The sequence below is a fragment of the Benincasa hispida genome, chromosome 11 (assembly GCF_027475165.1).
Source record: "Benincasa hispida cultivar pf3 chromosome 11, pf3_genome.v1.1, whole genome shotgun sequence".
NCBI classification, from domain to species: Eukaryota; Viridiplantae; Streptophyta; class Magnoliopsida; order Cucurbitales; family Cucurbitaceae; genus Benincasa; species Benincasa hispida.
Window position 1 is genome coordinate 21,981,750 of NC_143488.1, and position 10,580 is coordinate 21,992,329.

General features: G+C 32.6%; 1 pseudogene; it reads right to left on the reverse strand.

Moving 5' to 3' along the window:
• Positions 1-10,228, reverse strand: part of LOC120090593 ((+)-gamma-cadinene synthase-like) — a 33,939-nt pseudogene extending 23,711 nt beyond the window's left edge.
• Positions 10,229-10,580: the final 352 nt, after the last annotated feature.

Below are 10,580 nucleotides of genomic sequence, written 5' to 3' on the forward strand. Positions count from 1 at the left end.
TGTGGCAAGATGCATGGTCATCGCATACATTCATTAACGTAATATTATTCAAACGCATGACCATCGACGCATGACTATCAACACATATCTTAGGAACATGCATCGCATAACGCGTCCACGGGATTTTGGTTGTCGAGTAAAATTGACCTCCTAATTTCCCGCCATCAATAGGAGGGAAACTTTATCTTGGTAACGGTACAGACGCGCCCCGCTTGGTGGAATGGTCACAAGTGTTGTGACTTGTCATAGATGGTCCGATCCTGATCATTCATATTGGGGACATGCGAACGGGGGTGTCCAATACAAAAAGTTATTATAAGACCTGATCACGAAATGTTAATGTCTCGTTATATAACATCGTTCATGACAGAGACTTCATTTCACTAGGATGACCATAGGTAACATGACCTCAATCTTGAGTGAGTTGGGAACTCTTGCCATTGAGGACGGTCCTTTAATTTGTATGGGTGCGAGTGGCCAAGACGCCAATTCAAACCTACCATTTTGGGGATTCCTCTCATTTGGGAGTTGAGAACTCAGCTACACTAGATGAAATTCATTCATTCCCTGAAGCAGGGGTAAGTAGATAGGTAGCTCCTCTAAGAGCTGATTTTGGGGCTTGAACAATGTGGTGCCACACACATTCTCTTGGCCCGAGAGGTGTTCATACATAGTTGGACTATGTTGTATTGTTCATTAGAGGAATCAATTGTACTTAAGGAGTGAGATGTAACTATAGGGGCAAAACGATAATTTGGCTCAGCTATACTTACGAGCATCTGTCAAGGGTCATCGTACTCATGATTGGTTATATCCACTAGACACAGAAATATATTTGTGGTAAGAAGAGTTCAGCTGTTGGTCTTTAGTGTAATGTCTGACAGTTAACGGATGGTGGATCTCGTGGCTAAAGAGTTTAGTCAGTTATTCACGGATCGTTGGAGCTTTGAGCCATAGGTCCATTAGGTCCTCTAGGTAGCTTGGATAAAGTCAAGAATCAGTGTTTGGGTTAATTTGAAATGTTCAAATTGACAAGAGGAAGTTCGATTATATATGATATAATTGGCTAAATGTATGAGCTACATTATTTTGGAGGAAATAAGATATAAATATGATTTATATCAAATAAAGAAGAAAATACTATAGCGGATATGTGATATCAAACTATAGGGTAAAAATATAATATGATTATATTTATGAATATTTTAATTGGTTAATTATATGATAATTAATCCAAAATCACGTTCAGACGTGGGTTAGTGGCAATGCGTTGGTTATTGCAATAACTGATGAATAAAAATGAAATTGGTTTCATTTTTTGAATCGTTCGAAAAGTTCGTCCAAAAAGAAAAAGAAGAGCGTGCTGGTGAATCATAAACGATCACTTAAGCAAAATCGAGAGCTTATACGATAGTCGCTCTACGCCTAAACGATTGTCCACCTCGCGCCTAAACGATCGCACAATAGTTCCTACATGATTAGCTTCCCTAAACAATCGTATAGTGTGCCGAGTTTGCTAAATGATCGTATATCACTCCGAGAATACCCGGGTTGTCCCCACGGCGTTCGTGTTCGTGCTGCTGTAGCTGAGGATTCTACTGGGCATTGGTAGATCGCGCGGAGGTTTCCGCTGCATTGATCTCCGAAGTTGGAAGAACGTCTTCAATTGGTATGGCAACTCTCTCCCTCGTTTATTTTTGTTAAAAGCATGCCTTTAATTGACTGGTTGTTTGCATAACTATACGTTTGGATGTATATTATTATATTTCGGTCACTGTGAAATTAGAGCGATCCGAGCACGCTCATGGAACTCTTTGGTAAGAGATCCTTCGGGCCCCGTGGCGCCATTGCCTATTTTTGGAAAAAGTTGTTCATTTTTTGAAATCCTCTTCTATTAAGTTTAGGATTTTGCACCCAGTCAAAGGACTATTGAAGCTCCACCGTTCATCGTTGCTCATCGCCAGCAACCGTCGATCTATTCGTGGTTCCTCCCGCCGCTCTGTTTGACACCCAGATCTAGTCACACCGTCCCCATTTTCGTCATGTGCTGCTGCGGATCTGTGCCTTGCTTGTCTATGATATTACCAGGTCGTACTTTGTTCCGTTTGGCTTCTTGAATGACTAACAAGTATGCTAATGCGAAGTGCTTCTTCACTTCATCTTAATAATGTTGGATATTTACATGTATCCTTCAATGATTAAAAAGATTGAACTTGTCATGATGTGTTCCTTTGAAGTCTGTGTTGGAAATGGATGTTTAATGTGAAGTTTTTCATTCTAATGTGCCTTTACGAAGCTGCTTCTTTACATGAGAATTGTGGTGACTGTGTTATTCAGAAGGGAGACTTTCAATCACTTGGTTAGCTGGCTAGAAGATGCAAGACAACATGCAAATGCAAACATCACAATTATGCTAATTGGTAATACGAGTGATCTTGCTAATAGAAGGGTTGGGAGCATAGAAGAGGGTGAACAGTTTGCAAAGGAACATGGTTTAATATTCATGGAGGCATCTGCCAAAACTGCCTAGAATGTTGAAGAGGTGACTACATGAAATATGCTTATGAAGTACTTTGAAGCACACTGAGGCTTGTTGGTGTAATTTTTATAGCATGTAACATTTAAGAAATTCAATCTCATTAAATGACAAGCACCTCATATTCAGGCATTCGTAAAGACAGCCGCAACCATATTCAAGGAGATTGAAGATGGAGTATTTGACTTTTCAAATGAGGTTAACATCCATATCTTGTCTTCTATACTTCTACAGACGTATATGATGAATTCGTGATTAGTTATTAAAACGACGACTTAAAATGTTAATGTGTTTAACTAAACAAAAAAGCATCAAGTGTATATTCTACTTTTGATTGTGCATATGAACGAGGAACGTTGACGCTGATTCTGCATTTTATGTCATCCTCAGTCTTATGGAATCAAAGTTAGATACGGTGGGATTTGTGTGATTGTAGAAGGCCGGCGAAGAGTCATTCAGGTCCATCACGAGGTCCTATTATAGAGGTGTTGTGGCATTAATTGGTTATTAAATGATAACAGGTTTTTGGCTAACATTATAGTTTCGTGCCAATGATAACAGGTTTATATATTAAATTGAATATTATTTTTTTTAATTAATAAAATACATTTAACGACATTTACATATGTTGCAAAAGATACTTGCAATAACCATTGATCCACATTTAGCAACAATCTTATATGTTTCTAAAACTTTACTTTTAGAGACGAATTTTCAACGTCACTGTATAACACAAATAGCAACAAAACGAGTGTTGCGAAAAGTACACTTTTAGTAACGCGTTAGCATCAGTAAAAGTCACGTTTTAGCGACGCATAGTAAGTATGTCAATAAAACTTTCGACTATGTGGCTATCGTGATACTCACAGTGATACGCCTCTATGCGTTGCTAATACTTTTAGCGACATTTTTTTGCTTTTAGCAACGCATTTTACTCACCACCGAAAGCTATTTTTCTTGTAGTGATACAACATATAAGTGTGAAAGTGCAAAGAAAATGGAGAGGGAGTAATGGGGAATTCGGGGTGGAGGCTAAATGTTAGGACCTTAGCTCTTGAGCATCGACGATCGACTAAGGCCTTGGGTTGACCAATGCCAAGATATGCGCGTGAGATTTATTTATGTAAATCTCATCCATATAAATAGTATTTGAATCATATTCAAATACTTAATTCCTCTCAAAATAAAATTTATACTATAATAATATTAATTTTATCACATATACTTAATTTAATTTAATTATATCACATATAATTAATTACCTCAATTAATTTTAACAATTATAATTAATCCAAGATTAATTCTCAATAATCTCTGTTGAGCTATAAATGAGACCTTTTGGACTTGTAGATTGAAGTTTCAATGGTACTTGAATAATTAATTAAACTCCTTTAATTAATAATTAAATTATTCAACATCCATTAACTGCCGGTCACTCCACTAATGACCAACAATTGCACTCTTCGTATTACAAATATATTTTTGTGCCCATTAGATATAACCAGTGAACAATGCAATGACCTATCACAAATTGTCGTAAGTACAGCTGCGCCAAAATCACCGAGTTACCCTTGTATACATTTAACACATTAAGTATCACTGATCCCTCTAAAGAACAATAAGTCATAGTTCAACTATGTACAAAGATGGTCATATTCGTAGTGTCACCAAGATAAGGTATCCTGTCTTATACATCTACTATAGACCATTTAGATTATCGTTTAAATATGATCCACTTGTATGTTTCTACATAATTTTTAAGCTACAAAAGATAACCTTGGATGTTAGTTTATTGATTTTGTGAGTTAATGGTACTACCTGTCCTAAAATATCTCATATTAAATAAATAAATCATTTATACATGTCGTAAACAGGCAATGAAAAATGTGGATAAAGACCAATGGATAAAAGCCATGGCCTCGAAATGGAATCCATGTACTTCAATTCGGTGTGGAAACTTGGAGATCAACCCGAAGGGGTAAAACCTATTGGTTGCAAGCTAGTAAGGTACTGACCTACAAAGCTAAACTCGTGGAAAAAGAGTTTACCCAAACAAAGGCGGTGGACTATGAAAAAACATTCACTTCAATTTCCATGATCAAATCTATTAGATTACTTTTATTCGTTGTTGCTTTTTATGATTATGAAATATTGCAAATGGCTGTCAAGACAACGTCTCTGAATGGTTATCTTGAATAGAGTATCTATGTCTCAACCAAAGGGGTTTATAGAGCAGGGTCAAGAGCAAAAGTTTTGCAAGCTTAAAAGATCCATTTACGGGTTGAAACAAGCATCTCGATCCTTGAATATGAGTTTTGACACTACGATCAAATCTTGTGTATTTGAACAAAATGTTGATAAACTTTGTGCTTACAAGAAAAGTGTCAACAAGACTGTAGCTTTTCTGGTTTTATATCTTGATGATATTCTACTTGTTGGAAATAAAGTAGAATTCCTCGTTAACGTTAAGAAATGACAAACATTGCAATTTCAAATGAAAAATTTGGGAGATGTACAATATGTTCTTGAAATTCAAATAGTTCGGAATCCCAAGAATAGAAAAGCGCTATCTCAGGCATCTTATATAGAAAAGATGTTGTCTAAGTATAAAATGTAAAATCCCAAAGAGAGGTATGTTACCTTTCAGGCATGAAATTAATTTATCTACGGAGCAATATCCTAAGACATCTCAAGAGGTTGAGGTTATGAAACAAACTTCTTACGCATCAACAGTTGAAATTTGATGTATGTCATGTTGTGTACATGCCTCGACATATGCTATGCAATTGGAATCGTCAGCACATATCAGTCCAATCTTGGATATGATCATTTGATTGCCGTTAAGAATAACTTCAAGTATTTTCAGAGAACGGGGGACTATATGCTCATGTATGGTGCTAAATATTTGATCGTTATAGATACAATAATTTTGATTTTCAGACTGATGAGGATTCAAGGGAATCAACTGCGGAATCGGTATTCACTCTGAATGGAGGAGCTATAGTATGGAGGATCAAGTAAACTTGTATTACTGACTCTAACATAGAAGTGGAGTATGTAGCTGCGTGCGAGGCAACCAAGGAGGCAGTATGGCTTAGATATTTCTTGACTGATTCGGAACTGGTTCCAAATATGCACCTGTTGATCACACCCTCTATTATGATAACAGTGGAGCAGTTTCAAATTCCAAATAATCAAGAAGCCATAAGTGTTGAGACCACATTCAGCGCAAGTACGATCTAATAAGGGAGATCGTACACCAAGGAGATGTTATCATCACGTAGATAGCCTTAGAAGACAACTTAGCTGATCCTTTTACAAAAGCCCTCAAGCTAAAAAGAGTCATCTAGTGGGACAAGGAGTACGAGATAGATAAATCTAGGGCAAGTGGGAGAATTATTGGGTATTCGATGCCTTAGTTTATTTATTTATTCTCTCATACTCAACATTATATATATTTGTATATATGTAAACCCACTGGATTTTTAGTTCAAGTGGCAGTTTATTAGGTTGTATGTTCTAAAACTCGCAGTTTGAAAGATTAAACATATTATATTTGCAACAAAAATGTTATTGAGGTTTTGTTCAATAAAACTGTTATTGAATATGTAAATTGCAATATATCAAATAAACTAAGATCCATGGTTGTTACATAAGTTCTTGGACTTTATGTGAAGACATAAGAGTGGATCAAGTTCGAGTAGATAGGAAAAATTGTCTATATTATATAGATAATACCGGGTACCTTATTCGGGAAACACTATTGGATGTGGCTCACTTTATATTTAATACAAATGATGTAATCCTAAATCGATCAAAGAGTTTGTATAAGACCGGACCAAAAAATAAGTCACTCTTACATGATAACGTTGTTTACTGTTTAAGACTGACTATTTCTAAGTGATGACCTAGATAACTAGATCTTAATCCTGAACTAACTATGAACTCTTGTTTCTTTGGGATTATCCTTAGATTTTCATGGATGAGGGTTGACCCAACAACACCAGCCTAATAAGCCTCCCATTTCAGGGGTAAAATGTTGTAGATAATTGGGGACATAAGGTGAAAGATGGAATTCTCTTCTGCCTGCTTTTAGAAATAGTAAAGAGGTTATTTCCTTAAGTACTTAGTTCAGTTCTTAAACAGAGGGTCCTACCCTCTCATTGACCCAAAAAGAACTCGGTTTAGTGATTGGATCACAAACCAATTGTTCATTAAAGGATCAGTGGGACATAAAAAGCAAGATGTAATCTCGGGGGCTAAAACAATTTTCGACCCGGTTGTTATTACGAACAACCTGTGAAGGGTCGACTTACTGATTATGGTTAAATCAAGTGGACAGAAAAATATCGACAGTGAGGGGAGTGCAGCTACTGAGCTTTAGTAGAATGACCTAGTAGTTAACTATTAGGTTAAAAAGTTTAGCCGGTTAATCTCAGATCATTGCAGCCCATGATATGTAGGTCGATTAGGTCCCCGTACTAGGTAATAAACAGATTAAACTTTAGAATCGTGTGATGAGTAAATTTGAAGCGTTCAAATAAAAATTAAGGAAATTAGTAATCATACACGATATAATTACATGTTTAATTATCAAATTAAACGAAATTGAAAAATTAGAAAATTGTTACATTTGATTTAAATATTAATTATACGGATAGAGATTCATGTTGGAAAAATGGTATTTAATTAATTAAATATCAAATTAATTTAATTAATTAAAGTTGTTTAATTAAGTATTTGAAATTAATTTTATTTAAAATTAATTGTTAAACTTAATTTTTTTGAAAATTAATTATTAATTATTAATTTTTGAATTAATATTGTTTTTTTTTACATTTTATCTTTTTGAAATCTGATTTAAAAATAAAAATTTAATTTAAAATTTAAAATTGAAAAGTTCAATTGAAAATGGAAAATATCCTAAGTGGGATTTTCCCGCTTTAAACACTCATTTTACCATTCAAATTAAGTGGGATTTATGTTAAACTCCTGAGAAATGAAATTGCATGTTAAAGAAGAATAAAACAGGAAAAACATCTGTTGTGAAAGTGATGCAATTGAAGGTTGGAAGAGAAGATGTTCTCTCTAGACCATTGATTAAAAATCTGGAAAATTTCTCCAAAATCCCTTCACGATTCAACCTCATTTTAGGTTTCACCATCAAATCTATGTTCCAAGAGAATAGTAGGGAAGATAAACTGGTGGTCTACAAGGTTTTCGTTTGAAGATTTAAGCAGGATTTCAGTAATTGAGGAGTTCAACAAATGTATAATTTATGAAACCCTATTTTTTTTTTACATGAACATGCTTGCTAGATTGTTAAAATTAATGGAATTAGAGTACTTAAGATCCTAATTGCTTCCGCCTCTTGCATGTTAACTCTAACATAATCATCATACAATCAACATTGATTATTAGATGCAAGTAATAAAAAAATATTAATAATTGATTAATAATACCTTTTAGTCAAATCATATATGAACTTAGTTGCGGTTAAGTAGCTATTTGACTTTTAGTTTTTCGTTTTGTAAAATCAGGCCAATTAACATCGAATTTCTTCCATCTTTTCTTTTGTCTACTCCTTTACCAGTGTTTAATTTTAAAAAAACAAATCAAGTTTTGGATACTACCGATCTTGATATAGATGTTTGATTTTCTCACCCTACATATTATCGAAATTAAAAAAAAAAAAAATTGTGTTACCTCACAATAAGAAATCAATGTTTTGAAAAATCACCTGAATAAGTATTGTACTTTTGAAGAATTTTCACGTTTAATGTTAGGTTTAAACTTTCATGCCCACTTGTATTAAAAAAACTAAATAAAAGAAAAGAGTAAAAAAGCAACTAAAATGAAATGGATTCTTGATTAACTTTTGCATGAATATTTTGTTCCTTTTATTTTTGTTTTACAGAAGAAATCATGTACATTCTTAAACATAGACGCTGATAGAAGTCTATTACTGACTATTCATATATATATATATATATATTTTTATAAATAGGTTGATACTTTTTCTATCCTTAAAAGTTTCCCTTTAAAATAATTATTGTATACTATGTCTTTTACAAAAATAAACTCGTAAAATAATATTTGGTAAATTTAATTTGAAATTAAAAAACCAGTTAAGATGTTTAGTAAATTAATATTAAATTTGTGTGGTTTAGTTATATGAATCAAAATAGGTTTGTTATTTTACTTGCTTTCATTTTGATAGTTAATTTATAACTTGTTACAATATATTTTTTCAATTTTATATGATTTGAATTTTAACTAATTTAGTTTAATCAAAATTATTTGATAAAAGTTAAACATAATTATTATTAAAAATTGAACCAAATAAAATTTGAAAATAGATATGACAAAATATATTAATATGGATGAATAATGTTATAACATATTTATTTAAATTGTTAACAAATTAACAAAGTTTTAGAAAATCTTGAATCTAAAAGTTGTGACAGTTTTGTTAAAATTTAGAAATGATTCTCTTATATTAAATAATAATTTGATTTACCAAAGAAGATATGTGGTTAAGATTTTTCCTCAATTACTTTTTAGGATTACAAATGCAAATCCCAAGCGGAGCATTAAACTATGATTATTACCAAAACCTTTTTTCATAATAGTTGGAGTTTCGATACCCGTTGCACCCATCGTGATACTTAAAATAATAATAATAATAATAAATGGAAACATATTATAACTGTTCTCTTCTACAAATAATGCTAATAAAGTCAGTTAGAATTATCTTGTTTGATACGAAAATGGAATATTATAATGGTAGGAGTACCTGCAGATTTCACATAGCTCCTTTTGATGAAAATTTTGTAATATGTTGAAGTCTAGTTTTGAGAATGTAAACAAAGTGTCATTATGGGAAGGATGTTGTTGGTATAATAGGCCATTTCAAGGCATTGCTAACTTCAGATGCAAAATGAGGATTATTGGAGTATTCAATATATGTTTTAAGATGTGTGGTTACGTTCAATAGCTTTCTCAAGCATAGCTTCTCCATGTCCTCTCATATGTGATGCTTCATATAGGCTCAAAATTCCTACTAATATTTTATCATATTTGTAACTATTTTACAATATGTTATATCTACTAATATTTTGGACCTGATTTATTTGCAATTGGTATAAGAAAAAAAGTGTTCAAATTCAATATTTTACGAATTAGAAATGACTATAAGATATGAAGTAGTTGAACTAAATTAATAAAAAAAAAAATATATTGTCATTTATGTAGAGAATTATCCTTTAGATGATTTGATTAAATAATTTGTGACAATATTGTTTCTTCAAAAACAACTTAGAAAATAATTAGAAAACATTATTATTATCGAAGATCCTAAGCAAAAACATAACAGTAAAAAAAATAATAATTGTCGAAGTACCTGCAGATTTCACATCGCTCCTTTTATATATTGAAGTCTAGTTTTGAGAATGTAAGCAAAGTCTCAATATGGGAAGGATGTTGTTGGTATATTCCCAAATACTCTCTTGCCTTCATTCTTGGAACATCTTTTCTAATAGGCAATTTCATGGCATTGCTGACTTCAGATGCAAAATGAGGATTATTTGAGTATTCAATATATGTGGTAGTAAATTCAAGAGTTTCCTCAAGCACAGCTTCTCCATATCTCCTCATATGTGATGCTTCTTTAAATTTTCTATTGTTGTCCATGAGTTTTTCTTTATAGTTTTCCAAAACTGTACACGTTTTCTTACGACGTTTTTAACCAATGATTTTTATCTATTTTAATTGAACACGAACATGGGTAGTCTTAGCCAAATTTCAATATAAAAAAAGACACTTTTTTGTTTAGTTTTGAGAATGTGGCTTAATAAAGCAGATAACATAACAAGAAATCAATAAATGAAAAATAGTATGTATAAGCTTAATATGTGGCTTAAGCAAAACACAACTTTAAAAAACAAAAAACAAAAAAAAAAAATTGTTTGTGTATAATTTTCAGACAATCAATTTTCTTAAAATAATTTATGGGCACGTCAACATACTTTTTAAATTTTTCTAG